This window comes from Oryzias melastigma, linkage group LG6 (assembly GCF_002922805.2).
Source record: "Oryzias melastigma strain HK-1 linkage group LG6, ASM292280v2, whole genome shotgun sequence".
Taxonomy (NCBI): Eukaryota; Metazoa; Chordata; class Actinopteri; order Beloniformes; family Adrianichthyidae; genus Oryzias; species Oryzias melastigma.
This window is the reverse complement of record NC_050517.1, coordinates 24,917,484-24,934,995: the sequence shown is the minus strand read 5'-3', so window position 1 is coordinate 24,934,995 and position 17,512 is coordinate 24,917,484. Positions and strand designations below refer to the sequence as shown.

Genomic DNA, 17,512 nt, shown 5'->3' with positions numbered 1-17,512 from the left:
CTTAAGGCAGACGGCGTCTCTATCCTGTGACAGCAGAGGCTTCATCATTCCTGTTTAACAGGGGGCTTTGCAGCTTGTGACACAATAAAAACTCCAATCTCGAGTCAGCGCCATCGCAAACCGATGGTTGTAAAGAGAAAGTGACATCTTTTATCGAAAGAAACCAAATGTTTTTGAGAAATATTGACACATTTTTAATTTACTAAGTCATGAAATCAATTGGCTCTAGTATTGAGAGTCTGGAATTTGGATTAAAACGTAATCAGACTGTTTATTCAAATATTCAGGTTTTAACAACAGCAGCAGTCTGTTTTAATGACAGACCTGTCAAGTTAAATATTGTACTTAATAATTATAAACTATTGAGCCGGCCAATAATTTTGTTTATATACCTAAATCTGGTTGGACAGAGAAAAAGGGAGCTTTTGTTCTCACTCCTGTTGTAATAAACACTACTGCCAAACTATGTACCCACAGGGGGGGCAGTTCTGGGTTTCCCTGTGTCGGTCCCCAGCCCGGATAAAATACAGAGTTGTGTCAGGAGGGTATCTGCCAAGACACCTGTGCAATTCAGTGAAAAGTTGACTCCCTGTGGCGACCCTTGATGTGCCCGAAGGGGGACAACGTTCATGGATGCATCAAACGTGTATTTAACATTAGAATTTTCAGTTTTTGTCAAACACTAATTTATTGTAAAGAAAATCTTAGGAGTGATTTTATCTAATTGATCTATTTTTGGTGAATGTATCACAATTGTCCTTATGAGTAGATATGGGCTGTTTGGTGGAAATGGACAAACCTGTCCAGAGCAGTTAGTGCTGTTCAAGTGATAACCCTGACTGTTAGGAAATGAGATAAAAAAGTGTAGTTTATGTAGATTTATGGACACTCACATATCACCTGCATCACCTGCATTTGGTCAATAAGGACGCATTGTGCACACCTTTATAACAACTGAAGTGCTGTGTAAAGGGCACCACAGACTTAAGCGATTAACAATACACCTACCATATAAATCACAATCGTACGTTCCATTTTCAATTACTTCCCTTGAGGGGCAGAGGGAGTTCCAAGGGAACTCAAAGTCACACCTGGACTCCTTTGAAGATGCAGCTGCGTCTGTCTACAACCCCCCACAGGCCCGGACAACCCAAAAACTGCAGCACCCGTATGGGGGGTGCATGGGACCACTGCCTGCGGAAGCGCGGAGAAGTGGTGCGGAACGGAGGCCGCTTCCATTCGGCGTCCTTGTTAACCAATGGTGTAGTTCACACCAGACGTGAAGCGCCGCAGTCGGCTTGTGCTGTGCACCGATCGTGTCGGCGTTATCTTTTGCGCAAGCGATCCGCGTCAATCCAGTACATTTTTCAAGTATAACCAATTTTTCACAATAAAATACAGCGATTGACAAGTGCAATCATATTTTTGTATCTAAACAGTCTTTAGAGATGAAAATAAATGTACAAACACACATACAGACACTGAGACAAACACAGATCAACGTAGTGGGTCAATTACCGGTACTTCATGGAGGTGTGTGGTTTTGGACCTCTAAAAACACAATCAACGAGAGAGAGGCAGAGAGCAGTTGGCGACAAGTCAAGATGGATGATGTCAAATTTTGTTGTAGAAGCTGTAAATAACCACAGCTGAGCAGAAGCGCCTGTTGACCGTCACAAAAAAATGTGAACTGGAGGTAAGACAGATACCGCGCACACTCCGCACGAACACACCGCTTCGCAGCACTTTCGCGTCCGGTGTGAACCCGGCGTGAGGCTATGTTGTTCCCTACTACACTGAAAACATTTGTTGGTTCTAGCTATAACTAAATGTTAAAATTTTGTTGCTCAGACAATCCCTTTAAAGTTCTAATTGGGCTTTAGGTCCTACAGTAAAAGAAAATGTTGAAGAGAAGAGCTTCTGCACTATAATGACGCATTTTGTAGTTTTTCTCAAACTTGTGTCTGTTTAAATTAAATTCAACGTAGCCAGCAGCTCACTTTAAATATGTACATAGGTTTATATATATTTGTCCTGCAGCTGTACTTCGTGCATATTCTACCAAAAGAAGGCTGAATTGGAGCATCACAGGCTGAAAATTGATTAGAAATCTCCTTTTATTGTTCATTCTATAGTTTGCTCATTTTGTCTTTCTGTCCCCAGGCTGTCTGAAAGCACAGCGTGGGTCAAGACACTTTGCTCTACTGGGTCTGTTCATGGCAAAATCAAACAGTAAAAAAATATCTAAAGAGACAGGATGGATGAGAAAGAGACAGCGAGACCGATGATGATAAGAATGTGATGGAAGGAAAAACTGCAGGGGGAAAAAAGATGAAATGAAATGCCAAGTATTTTGCTTTATCCTTGTGGATTTGAAAGAAACACATCCTGCCAGAGGAAGAGAGGGCTGGGAACGAAGATGGGGAAGTAAGACAGGAAGTTACATTTACAGGGAAGAGGTGAGGGTGGAGATGGGAGCAAAGTACCAAAACAGAAAAAAAGGTTAATGCTAGTATTGAGTTTCAACTGATTGGACCAGTCAAAATGTCAAAATGTGAGAAAATCTAAAAATTAACAATACATTTCCCCTAAATGACTGCACTGAAGTTGTCCTGCATAGATCTTGCATGGACTTCTTGAAAGTTTTGAGTTAGAATTCATTCTTAGGCCACATACGTGACATGTTTTGTATAGTTGTACCCGGTTATCAACTCACTTTAATCAAGTTGTCCCATTTCTGGAAATTCTCACCAAAAAGAGGTATTTTTGAGGTATTTTATTTAAATTTGTGATATTGTGCTACAGTAAAAGATGAAAATACAACTTTAAAAAAACATCAGGTCCAAAATGTTGTAATTTACCACATCAAAAAACAGTAGACACTTTTCTGAGCAACAAAAAGATATTGAAATTAAAACTTCTATCACTGAAAAAGTGCAACATTGCATCAATTAACAAAAGTTATGCAATTTGTTACATTTAAAACTATTAGTTTTTATCAGATCAAAATTTGTCAACGGTTTACTCAACTCAAAAATTTAATTTCATAAAAACTGACCATAAATATAACAAATTCCAGAACTTTTGTTAATTGATCCAATTTTTTTACAGTACATTAATACCATGATTGAACGGTTTATCACAATAGTAAGAAAGTATAAGACATGAGAGAGATTTTATAGATTTCCTCAGGAATTCTTGTGCAATGTGTTGGGTTGGGTTTTAGAAAAATGGATTAATGAGTAATGAATTTATCTAGCAAAATAGGTAAATAGGTAACTCAACAAATACTTGTTTGAATTGAATCGATTCAGTATTTTGTCAGTGAGTTTGTCAGTAATTTCCTGCCTTCATTCTTCTGTCATCAAGTCTCTTGGAAATGTTTTGACATTTTACTTTTTCACTTCACCAGTATCGTCTCATTTCCAGTTTAACATGCCAATTCGGTTCAACGTGTCTGTTTTTCTCTAAATTCAAGGATCCTGATCATTCCTTTGTGATTTCCTTTAACCTCTTCATCATGACCAGATTGCAGAGAACATTTATGCTTTTTGGCTTCTGCTTTCTAACATTCTTTTATGTTCTTTTTCTTTCTTCTCAACGCTTTTCATTTCACCGTTGACCATTTACAGTTTACTGGTTTAATCCCTTTTTGTGCTTCTGAGTCGATCATCTTCGTGTTGTATTTTTAGATTCCAGATGAACCCATAGAGTTTGATTTCATTTCCTCAGTGGTAATCCCTTTTCTATTAATCGTCCTTTCCTTTGTGCCTTGATTTTATTTTTGTTTATTATTTTTTGGGTCCTTATATTCATCCTTAATCTTCCCCTTACCTCTTTCATCTCGTGTAATATTTCTCATTATCTGGCATCCAATCTCTCTTTTTCTCACTCCAGGGTATTCTTCTTTTTGCTTCATTTTATAGAAGATTCCCTTCATTTGGCATTTCTGAAAGATCCTGAGACTCACATTACTGCACTGCATCCCACTTTCCAACATGTCAGAACTTGTTAAGTCTTAACGTCTGTCTTTCAAATACTGGACCATATGGTAATCCTTCACCTGGAGAATTAAATGTGGATGGTTTAGAATAGTTTAGGTTGAAGCTAACAGATAATGTTGTTGAGACCCTTGGTCTGGTGTGTATCTGTTTTGTGTGTGTGAGTTTTTTGTTTTCTGAATTGGAGTCATTGGGTGCTTTCACACAGTTTGGGGTTTCATTAATCTTCAGATAAACAAACAGGGAGTTGTGTTAGTAATAGTGATGTCATCACGGTTTTTCAAAATGGCTGGATTTTCCTAAAATTCAACACAGTGTGGTAAAGAGGACTGACTGCAACTGTCTTTAGTAACAAATTTAAAAGAAAAATACATTGACAATTTAAAACGTAAATTAGAATGAGGCATTTTTCCCTTTTATCAGCTAGAGTGTATTACATCAGTCCAACTTATATTTAGCTGGTAATGATACAAATTTGATGATTAAGGCAGACACATTTTTACATTTTTTGTAGAGGTCTGAAAAATATTTTTTTCCAAGACTAACTAAATTGTAGCGTTACAGGTATGACTTACTCCTGCTGCATTCATGGGAATTTTTATCCTTTGAACTTTAACAGGACAAGACCATTGTGTTTTTTGCTATGAAAATAGTAGAATCTTAATTTTTTTTAATGGTGTTAATTCTCTATAGATGACTGGTGCTCTCTCAACATTTTTAATTCTGTTTTTCACCCTTTCTGGCTTACAAAACCCTTAGGTTAATTATCTTACTGAAGTTTTCATTGATTATTGGTGATGTGATGGAAATTGGCTGATCTGTTTCTCTCTATTATTTCAGCTAATAGTTTAGCAATTTGACCATATTTAGGAGAATAACACAACCAAATGCATTTCTGTAGAAAAAGCTATTCTGAAAGGCAGTAATGTTCCTAAATCCTTTTTACTTATTACTATTCATGTGTGATCCTTTTAATTAAATACACAGTTGGAAATAAAAAAAAGGAAAACTAATGTCCTATTAGATTAATAAATCAAAATTTTAATCCAACTGATTTAATAAATTTGGCGTTTTTCCTTTGCCCTTGTGAAAACTGACTCCAGCCGGCTATAACACAATTAAGAGGCTCTGCAGCCCTCTGTGCGGATGGTTGCTTTAGACATGCTTGAAGAAAAAATAATATGATCATAAAAAAGAGTGAGAAAGAAAAGAAACTGAGCTCTGGAAAGATAACCATTTCATAAAACTATTGTGTCAAGACGTCTCAAAGCTTCATCAAAGCTATCCAATAAAACGTTTTTAATAGAAAGCTCGGTACTCTAGCTAATTATTTTACAATTTCAGCTCTAATCATGAAGAGGCTTTTCTTCAAATTTTGGGTAAAATTGGCCAGACTTTGTGTAAGAAATGATGAAAAAAATAGCATGAAATTGAAGGAGAGCCATTATAGGTGATTATATTTCAATCTCAAGTTCCTTGAAGAAAGTTACTTTCTTTGTTAACTTTGAAGCAAAGCAATCAAAGTTTCTGCAATGACCTTGAAGAGATTGAAGATTTAAGTTAAATGAATAAAAATAATAATGGAATTTTTAAAGTGGCACTGGTTTCATGTATTTATTTGTTAGGCTTATAGTAACCATAGATAAATATCACAGATGTGACGAACCCTGTTAAAAAAAAAAAAAGCTAAATGAAGCCAATTAAGTCACCATTTAGTCACTCTAGCCCTCTAGAGTTTATTCTCAGGCCAAAAAAAAGAATAAACAATAACCTTTTTTGAACATATTTGGTCGACAGTGACTGGTCAGAGGTGGTCTGAGTCCTGTTTCTATGGTAACCACAGTTGCCAATCATAAGTGAGATCGTTTGATGTCCACACCCCTTCCACTGAAAGCGGCTTGGAAGAATCTATCAATCAAACATTTGAGGTGGGGCAACACATGCTTTTACTGAGGCATTTGATTGGTCAGTTTATAACTTGTGATAAAGAAAATAAATTTAAGTTAGCACAAAAATGTTAAGAATGCTTATTCTGACAAATAACTGTTTATTTCTTGATAGAAATTTATGGAATTTTGTCTTCTTGGAACCAGCAGGTACTTTCTATTTGGAACGTGAGGGGGGAGGGGTCAGTATGTCCAGTGATATATATACGTCTATGATAGTAACATGGCCCTCAGTGGGAATCTGGGTTCTTTCAAAAGGTTTCCTAAACGGTCATAATACTTTAGCAGCAGAAGATGCGGGGGACCTCAGTCAAAGTGTTCATTCATTTCATACATCTTTGCATTTTGATAGCCGTCATCTAAACTTTAAGAGTGTGGAGGCATTCAGGTGCAGATGGAGCAGCAGTGAAGTGTGACGGTTTAAGCCAGCCTTAACTTCCCTCAATGCAAACAACACGTTTGGAGAGAAAATCTATGAGCTACTTCTAGCTAATGACAATGAACTTCTTTTTTTCAAGGATTTTTTATCTTCACTGATGTCCGTGGCAGACTTAAAATCCTTTCCACGTCCCAGAAATGCCACGAATGAGCTTAAATATGAAAAAGCCAAACTTATTTTACTCATTAATTAAATAAGCTTGATATATAAACATTTGCATTTCTTAATCCACAAAGTAAACATCATCAAAAATCCAAAAAGGGAAAAGAACAGCTGGATGGTATAATTGAAGCTACCCATCCTTGACAGTCTTACGACACATTTGGAATAAACTCCGTTTCGAGGCATTCGCTGATTTACCTTTTTACTTTGTTGTCAAACAAGCTTCACTGTGTATTTTTCAAAACTTGCCTGAAAGCAGCAACATGGAGGGAGATTTTAGGAGACAGACAGCTACACCCGTTCATTAATAATTCCAACATCAATATAGGATAACCCTCACTGTCCAACACAATTCTTATTTACTTCTTTTTTTGACTGAAAGATTGAATACATTTCTGTTTCATTGCTAAATCAAAGTTGTAAAACTCTGCCCACCAGAAACAGTAGAGCTTTTGTTTGCAGTGAAATTCCTGCCCAAGTCTGTTGCTGCTGGTCGTCACTTGACCTGCGTCACCATGGTGATAAGAGGAGGATTGTTCGGCAGGCAAAGGCTGTAAATTTACAGGAGCCTGAGCTGGGGACGGCCGACTGGTCTACAGACAAGGACAAGGATGAATCATGCAGACTCTGATCCCTAGGGTGACAATCAAACCCCCCCACCCACTCCACCCCTGTAGCTATAGGCAATAGTAAGATGCTCTTGAACAACAACTCTCAAAGGACTGACACTTAGCCTTGGTAAGTGGGAGAGAATGTGAGGACATGACAACGGATAAAACAAAAACACGTTTATTGTCGACTGAGTGCACACAACAGCTAGATCGGCAAATATAACCCACATTATTTACTTTGACATACAAATACAGACCAAACACAAGTAGGACACGATGATATCTACAATCAGGAAAACACAAAAACAGGAAGCTACAATCGCTCTGTTCAATATTGCCGGCAGCAGCTAACATCATCTCGCGAGCAGCTTGAACAAGACTCCCATGCCACTGCTTTGTTAATGTGCCTCAGGCCACCCAAAAAAAGAAAAAAAAAACTGAAAGTTTTCTACAGTTCAAAACACCATCCCCACCCACCGTTCCTATTTGTGCCTGTCAAGTGCGAGTTGGTTCTGATAAACTGGCACCATTACATTCTACTCCCACACCTCAGTCTACGGTCATTATATCCCCCTCCGCCATTTCACGCTCCCCTCCCACACCACTCACTTTCTGCCAGCTTTCAGAGCAATGCTGACATGAGCAGGTGGACACGTCTGCATCTACACCCAAAATCATAACGATGGATTCGACTCCAGAAAACCTTAAATATTTGTTTAACAGCAGACATTAACCAACCAAAACAATTCAGAACTAGATAAGTTGCATTACCTGTGATAATGCTAGTGTGAATGCTTTTGCTGAAAATAGTCGCTAAAGATGCTGAAGCTTTTGGCTGAAAATGTTGATGAAATTTACTTTAATTGCCAAAGGGATTTGCTGTGGATGCAAAATCTATTTGCAAAATGTTACATTTGCTAAAAAACTGGAAATTTTATTAAAGAACTATGAAAAAAGATGAAGTCGATCTAAATTTCTGAAAAATGGGTGGTAAAATTGATTAAAAATCTCTAATTAATGAAAATTTTGCAGAAATATTTAGTTTGTTAATTAAATATGACCAATCTCTAAATTAGCCAAAAAAGCTAGCTTGTTGCTTAAATACTAACTAAATTCCAAAAAAACTTTAAATTCCTCAGTATTCTAAATTAGTCAAAAACATTAGCCTGTTGCTAAGATAGAAGCTAAACACTCCATTAACATATAACCTCAGTAGATAATAAATTAGCCGTAAGCGTTAGCATGTTGCTAAAATATAGTTAAACTCCAAATTAGCATAAGAAACCTCAGTAGATGCCAAATTAGCCAGAAAAGCTAGCAGATTACCTAATTACTAGCTCAACTCCAAAATTGTATAAAATTCTTCCGTAAACCAAATTAGCCAAAAACATTAAATGTTGCTAAGATAGAAGCTAAACTCAAAATTAGCTTAAAAATCCCCAGTAGATAACAAATTAGCAAAAAACATTAGCCTGTTGCTAAAATATTAAGTAAACTCATTTTTTTAAAATTACTATAAAAGATGAAAACATAGCCTATGAATATATATTTAAAAGCTTGTTGCTAATCTACTTAAAATGTTGACATTTGAAGATTTTCTCATTTATTTCCTATGGGGCATATTTTGCTCAATATTTCAAAACTGTAAAGTTTATGAATACCAAAAATAAAAGCAATAATGTCCTGAACAAGCTGAACGTTTTGACAGCAATATGCTGAAATTGTTGAAACTGTGATTGAGTTTTAACTTGGTGAAAACGTACGGAAAGGAGCAGGAGAATCACTATAGTGTGAATGCTGACTAAGCTTAAATACTAATGAACTTATAAATTAGACCACCGATGAATATTGTTATTTGCTGGTGATGGTAACAAAGACCCAAGAATTCTGCGAGGTGTCACGGTGTGCAAAACCTTTTCTGAATGAGGCTGGCTTTAGTAAATAAGAAGGCTGAGATAACAAGTTGTTAAATGAAAAGTGCTTATGCAAAACAGAAGATGCATTGCCAATGAATCCATTGCAGAGCACTTACACTTGCACAGCCTTAGGAGGAAACAACAAATAGAAGGCTGCAGATTAGACTGTGGGAGCACAGCATCCTTCCTGTTTGAAACCAGGGATTTGCCGTCTTAGAATTCACGCTCGCTGCAAACCAAAGGTTAGCGCTCTGCTGGTGAGGACAGACAGCAGTTTGTAAATATACGCCGAAGAAAAGGACACCTAAAAGCATCCAGAGTTTCAGCTATCAACATTTTTCTAGACAATTTCAAAACAACTTCTGCCCTGAAGGCAAGTCGAAAAAAAAAAAAAAAAATAGTTGGTTGATTTATTTGAACATCTATGATTCTGAGGGAAAAAAATAACAAATGTTGCAAATATTTAATTTCTGTCAGCCTCAAACTGTGTTGATTTACAGAGTTCAACACCCATCAGGGTCAGGGGTGATGTGAGCTGCCAGTGTTTTGACATTATACTCATCACTGACTAATGTTTTGTGGCAGCTTAGTGCCCAGCATCTTGCTTTGACTGACAGTTGTGAGGATCTGCAGGCCAATGATGACACTGAGGACATCTGACGGCTTGATCAAAAGTGTTGGGTTTTTCTCGTATTGAAATATATACATTTTTAAATATTCAGATTAATTGCCGTCTGTCATAAAAGTTCCTGCTTGCATGTCAAAACCGTGTTGTGCTCATCTGCTCTCTGGTTCACCCTCCTGGTTTGGGTCTGAAAATAAAGGGAACCCGTCATGCATGTAAATGCATTAACTAGGGTTGGGAATCGATTAAAAAAATTACCTAATTAATCGCAAATCTGGAAAAAATGAATCGTGATTAATTGCGATTAATCATTTTTGTTACAGTATTTGCCAGCCACTTATTATTTGCAAATAATCATAATATGAAATTATATGCAAAATTGTACATTTAAACTCAGTTTTTTGTCTTCTTTTGAATTTACTTCTGTATTTTCAATTTGAGAGACTACCTGCTTGCTTATTTAATATCATTAATCGGCAAACTGCACCTATGTAACACTACCTTTGTTTAGTCCTTTTTTCACGTTGTATTCACACACTAGACATAAAATCATGCAAAAACAGAAAATTCCGTCTAGAAAAATTGGATTTATTTTGCTGTGGAAACCCCAAAAATGTTTAACAGAGTGTTTTTACAACGTAGAATGAAAGTTTTAGGTGTAACTTTATAGAAAACACAAAAATAAAATTTGCAAACAAACAAATCAACATGTTTTTTTAATGAAAATACAAAAAAATGCAGGTAAAAGTCACAGTTTCTTTGGGCCACATATATTCCTGTTGATACAAGAACAACCCAAACCTCACAGCTCCATGATGTGATCTTTCTTTCGTGGCTTCAGTCTGCCTGTTTGGCTAAAGCTACCAGGGAGCCAAAATAATAAGAATTTCTCTCCTAAGAGTACTGCTGTCTATTTAATATTTTTCCTGGAATTTTTTCCTTATTTAATTTTTTTTTCATAAATTTTCTTGTGAAAAATACTAAGATTTTTTTTTTTTTTTGGGGAGAAGTTTGATCCAGCTGGATTTCAGGTTGGCTCGACTGGAATCTTATCTGATAGATACCAGTTTGTTCACGTAAATGGACAGTCTTCTCATTGTACTCGAGTTAGCTACGGAGTTCCTCAAGGCTCTGTTTTAGGGCCCATCCTGTTCATGCTTTACATGCTGCCCTTAGGAAACATAATCAGGAAACACAGATGATACACAGTTGTATTTATCCATTAAACCAGACCAGAATGACCACCTAGAGAAACTGAATTCTTGCATCAGAGACCATATGACCTGGATGATGATTAATTACCTCCTCCTAAACCCAGAAAAAACTGAGGTCATTATAATGGGCACTAAACACCTGAGAGATGCTCTCTCAGATCAGATAGTCTCCTTGGATGGTGTAAATATTACCTCTAATTCTACGGTCAGAAACTTAAGAGTTTTATTTGACCAGGATTTATCATTTAAGGCTATATAAATTAATTGAATTGAATCAAATCTATACAGGTGGAGGTGTGTCTGTCTACTCCGAACTGCTCGCCTTCTGCGACGTTTGTGGGCGGGACTTTCGCGGAGAACCGCAGAGTTTCCGCAATTTTTAGACAATGTGGGTGCTCGTTGTGGAAAATTCATGTAGGTCCCCATCCCAAAATAAAAAATAAATATTAAAGCATTAATTATGATTTATTAATTGCGTGCGTTAATGCACCAACTTTCACAGCCCTAGTATTAACTAATACTATCAGGTTTCAAAGAGGATTTTTATTACAACCTATCCCTTTTTTCAAGATTAATTTGTTGTTTAGCAGTGATTGAGTAATCTTCAAAAGATTAAAAAGAAAGAAAAAACATTTTTTAGGATGTAGAATGATAGCCATAACTTCACAAAGTTTGTATGTCCAGAAACAAAAACACACACACACACAAAAACAATCCTTTGATGCTCATGACTACACAAAGGATGCCTTATCTATAAAACCCACAAAGCCAGTTGAGTGTTTGAAGCCCTCACATCATCCTCTGGCCCCTCTTTTTTTCTTTTTTTTACCTTCCCAGCACTTACACGTCCACACACTGCTGAGCTTTCTTACTTCAAAGCTCTATTTAAGGAAAAAAGATGCAGAAGAATCTTCTTTGAGACTGAGGACATGTGAGCGTAAACCATTAATACAGTCTTTTCAGCCACTCTGCCACCTGATACTTTCAGTCCCTGTATAATTATTGGGTAATGAGAGAGCCTGATGATTACTTTAGAACCAATTACTTTGCTAAAAAAAAAAAAAAAAAAAAAAATCAGCTTTAATTCATCATATGTGCTCATTCCTTTTGTCCCTTAAACTCATCAACATTTTGACCGTCAGTGAAGGTCACTGCATTGTTCCGAGACTGCAGCATTGTAGGGTTTTTTTGGCAAATTATTTAGCAGAAAAGTCTGTCAGATGCGCTAAAAGTCATTGTGAGTCTGTTTGAAGGACACGTTCTGCTCTCGTGTGCCTGCGCTCTGGATAAGAGAATGGCTCTCTTGTGTTCAGCGAGGTCCCACAGTCATCAGGCTGAAGTGGGAGTCCTGTGGTGGCACTTCCACCACACTTGGTCCCAGATACAAACATGCTCTTCTATGCTGCGCTCGATCCCTTAAACCAGAGGAAGAAGGGAAAAGTAGCTTCTACACGTGTCGCCGAGGGAGATACAAAACTCGTCTTCTCCGGTTTATCCTAACAGGTGGATACGGGGTGTCTGTGGTTGAAAGGGGGTAAACTTGTATGGGGCACGCAGGTTACCTACATGAAATATAAAAGTTGTAGATCACTTGAGCATCGTTTCCATTGAGCGGTTCTGACCGGACTGGACTTTTGAGCGTTTCCATTACAAAATGAACCTGATAAGCAGGACAAACTGGTACCATTTCTGTTCGTAGGTCCAAAGAAAAATGGAATGGACACACAAATATTGTCACACGAAGTAACAAATTTATTGGCAGAAAGGTTTTACAACAACAGCAAGCGTCCGACCAGCGCTTCTCCTAACTCAAGATCCAAAACCTTCTCCTAAGTCAAGATCCAAAACCGAAAGTTTTGTCCTCTTGTCTGCTGCATTCTTACTTGCATCTCGCAGTCTTCTGGCAAAGAATAATAAATCCTGTAAATATAGTATTCCTCCTTATTCATGGGGGACACGCTGAATCCATGAATACTGGTTGGGTTTACTGATGTCGAAGGGATTTTTAGAGGTCCATGGTGCTCAGGATTCATGTCTGTCACGGACTCCAGTGAAGATAGAAAATCCTTGAAAAAACAAAAAGTTTAGTGCGTTGTCTTGTGGAGTCCAGATGACTTTTAATGCAAACATGCTTAGCATGGCACAAGGGTTAATGCGCTTTATAGTTCTTTGCCTTTATGTATGACATAATTTCAAAAATAGACGATTCATTGACGATGCGTCTTAAAATACCGTCAACCCCAGAAGTCCTGAAAATCCAGAACCACAGGTAAGATAATCCATTCTATTTTCATGACATCTCTTGAGGTTGAGCCTCAAGAAAACTGTGAGATTCGCCTAAACTCCCCTTGAGTTGCGGCTACAACCCTCCACGGGCCTGCACAACCCAAAACACGAAGCACCCATTTGGGTCAGTTGTCTGTGTCTAAGGCATTACTGTACTTTACCCACAAACCTCTGAGCCTATCACTACCAAACAGCTCATCTCTCCTCCATTTTGCTATTTATTAATCCAGACTCTACATTTCTTGTTTACTATCTAATATTAATGCAGCGCTTTTTGTTTCTTCCCAGTTTTCACATTCCGTCAATTGCACCAGCAAATCTATTCATAGAAAAGTGGATTTGCTACTTTACAGTTTGACAATTTTCTTTTCTAGATTTCAGAAATCAATTACCACCTAAATAATAATAAAAAACCCTTAAACAATCACGGCAGAGCTCTGCTGCTCTTTTGGTGATTCAACTGCATTGACCAGACATTTAAAAATATCATTAAATAATAATGTCAAAATCCCAAAAGATGGATGGTGTTTGTGAGAATTTTCTTCCCTGACACCTCGGGGAAGAATAACCAAATCATCATATCTTAAAACCATAATAATCAGTCCTCTGGCAGACAGCGAGCCGAGCTCTCAGCGGACGCTGCTAATAGCTGAAGCAAACGTGGAAACACAGAAGGAGGTAATTATGAATAAAAAGGGGGAACAGTTCCACAGAGGAAGTGTGGCAGAAGAGGAAAGTGAAGGAGATGTTATGCTCAGGTGGCTGCGAGTAGATATTACATGTCTTATCTGTCATCGGCAGGTCTCTGCTTATTATGTGAAGAGGCAAAATGTGAGCCGAGTGAGGCCACTGCGAGTCAACAGCAGCACTGCTGAAACTACAGGGACTTATTCAAAATACATAGAGAAAAATTAACTCATCAGGCTTGAAAATCAAAGCAAATTCATCACAGGTTTTCCAGGTCATTGCCGCACATACAGTGAACAAAACCATGAAAAGTCGACAGGAGATGTCAAGCATACGGCGATGAAACACTTGTGTGCAGGCTCTGCCGGATATTACAAAATATCTGCGCTCTCTGATAAGAAACAGATAAAACTTTGTAAAACTTTTTTAAAAAGGGGGAAGTTTTCTGCAAAACCTCTCGGTGTTAACAGGATTTTTAATGAAACAGCTCCTAGGCAGGAACGATCTCTATGTGGGATACAGAGATAAATAGCTGCACTCAGAGCCAGCAGTACGGTGCATTATGAGCCACTCCGCAGATCTTAACTGAATCCATACTGATGTGCAGCACCAACATTTTATGAGATAATGTATCAGAGTTTTAAAAAGACTAATAATGTCTCCTTTCCTCATAGAAGGGGTTGCTAGATCTGCTTCTTTAGAAGCACAACGGTAAAAACTTTTCAGTCATATCTGGTGAGGAAAGGCAGCAAAAATAACTTTAAAATGCAAAATAAAGTAACTTTTTAATTGCTTTAAGAGTAAGATTCTCCCACACAAGCAGAAAGTCTCTTTACACGCATGATAGAGAGTGCAGTGGACACACATGGATCGATATTTCTGCATCACCGTATAGTTCAAGTCAGCATTCTGAGTCTGCATTGAGCTGTACAGTCTGGGAGCTTCGGCTTGTAATTAAAAATTGAACGCCTCTCTGTTTCTCTCGCTTCCCAACAGAGAACAAATAAAAATCAACATTTTTCTGCGTTTACCAATTAAGACGAGATAAATAAAAGGGGAGAAGCTTCAGCTTTTCAGACTTCGATTTGAGGAGTTTTTAGGAGAACATTTAACTCTTGCAAAACATAATTTGATGTTTTTAAAACCGAGGAAAAATTCATCAAAGTGTCAGCTTTAACCCTTTAATGCCAGAGGTTCTGGTCCAGTATTGATGTTCTCTGAATCCCCATAACTCTTTAACCATTTACTCAAATCACGTAATTCCAAATGATTTAGAAGCTGAGAAAAGCAGCTTTGCGACATTAAGGATAGTCAAGAGTTGTATATACAGTATATGGAAGTGTTGCATATTAGTGAAAAGCTGTTATGTAAATTTCATAAACGGTTGAAATATTAGCTCAAAGAGCGTGCGTTAGGTTGCCAGTGAAAGACAAATTAAAGTTTAAACCAGATTTTCCGTCCACGTTTAGATGTTTGCTGTGTTAGGATGTAATCAGACTGGAAAAGGCCGTTGGTCTGGACCAAGTCCGGTTAATTTGGTCCAGATTGAGTCCTAAACCTTGTTTTTGGTCTGTATTTAGATCGGCATCAACCAAACTACATTGTTTTGAATCAAAACCATGTGACTAAAGACCTCTTCAGTCATTGGCCAGGAATTACGAGGGTGAGGTAAACAAAAAATAATGTTTTGCAATACTTGTTGGGTGGGTTCACTTATTCAAACATTTTATTTCACTGATCAATTTTGAATTTTGGAACGTTGGAGCCATGTTACGATTACTGAGGAGACGACAGCTATGAAAGGACCCTAATAAGTGTTTCTGATAGATAGATGGACGAGAAAACAGTGTGAGAGGCAACGTGTATCACGTTAAAAGCTGTTTTAATGACCCGGCATTCATCAAACACATTCCAATAAGTTGCTGTGTCTCATTGCTGTTTCGCTTCTCTGTTTATATCCCATAATCTCTGACTCTGGTGGAGATTTTGGTTCAGTCTGATTCTGATTGGAAACGAAGCGAGACCACCTCAAAAGACGGTTCAAAGCGGTTCCTGGTCCCGGATCGGTCCACTTAGGGAGATTCAGACTGAAAATATGTTCTAGATTATTGGGAGAAACAAACTCTGGTCCACTTTAAGTGAACCAGTGCCAGAATTATCATTTTGATTCTAAAAACCAGAGGAATCTCATCCACTGAGCCTATTCTGTTATTTCCAACAGTCTATATATATTTTTTATTACTATGGCATTAATCTGCACAGCTGAGCCACCTCGACGGGGAAAAGAGACAGACACATATTCTGTATAAATATCTGAACTTTTTCAGAGGTTCACATTTGGATGCCTGGGGCTGTGCTGCAGGTGCAGCAGGATTGGACTGCAGAAGTGGTTGGATTGCTGGTGGAAGTAAAGTTGAAGTTTTGACAGAGGCTGACTGCTGTGCACGCATATGAGCGTGCGCATATGAGCGTGCACAGCAGCAAATAGTGGCGTCGTTATTCTGATAATCAGCCAGCATACGCTGCCTGATTATCAGAATAACGACGCCACTATTTCATTGTGTGTAACTTTATGTGGGGAAAATGCTGGTAAAGTAATAGTAAATGACACACTCTCCCATTTCCTCCCCTTTAAACCCTAATAGAAGACATCATCTTCATTTGGCATAATTGGATTTTGAAGCTAACTTGGAAGACTATAAAAAATTATGATTGCCAATAAAGTCGTTTAAATGGTGCACTTGTTAAATTGTGCTTTACAAATATATTTCTCCTGCAATCCTATACAGCCACAACACTCTAAGACTTGAGTAGAGTTTTTTTAAATGACAACCTTTAAAAATCGTTCACAAATTGTATTTTTTATTTTTATTTTAAGAGTCATTACAGATGTTTTTGTGAATAAATTATCAGTTTTAAAGTAAAATCTATGTGTTCAAATCAGAATCAATCTAAAGTGAATAAAAAAAATAAGCATAAATTAAAATAAAAAGAAAGTATAGAAAGTAGAAATATAAGATTGAGTACAAAAAAAAAACAAAATGTGCTAATTGTTTTAGTACTGTGGAGAATATTACAAAGCAGTGTGCAATTTAAAGGATGAACGACCATGAAATAAACTTGAAATACGGACAATTTAAAGAAAAAACAATGTTTATATTTTAAAACGTACTTAAATTGAGAAAAACTATAAGCCTAAAACTGTTATCAAATGAAAATAATAATGTTTAGTATTTTCAATTTGTATTTTTTTACTTTCTCTGCTTCACTTTCAGTCCTCAAGACACACATTATTTTTTTTATAGTTTTATTATATGTTACTTTTTATATTTATTTATTTTTTCTACTTTATTCGTTTACATATGTAGTATGTATTTAATGTCTTAATGTGATTTTAACCCCAGTGTGCCGGGGCTTGCTGGTTTGGTCTGGGGTCGTTGCCGTGGATACCGCCCTCACTAAGGTTCAACACTGCAGCTTCACAGATGTGAAGTGGACCCCATTGCTGCTCTGGGATGAGTTGGCACTGTGGTAATGTTCTTGTGGTTAATTCATTTTTAAGCCTGTTTTTTTTTAATCTTATTTTAATCTTATGTGTCTTATGACTTTTGAATTAATCTTTACT

The 17,512-nt window shown here is 37.3% G+C and overlaps 1 protein-coding gene across 2 annotated transcripts in view; it reads right to left on the bottom strand.

The window, feature by feature from the left end:
* ldlrad3 (low density lipoprotein receptor class A domain containing 3) overlaps positions 1-17,512 on the bottom strand; it is a 116,496-nt gene that overhangs the window by 38,400 nt on the left and 60,584 nt on the right. The window lies entirely within an intron of this gene.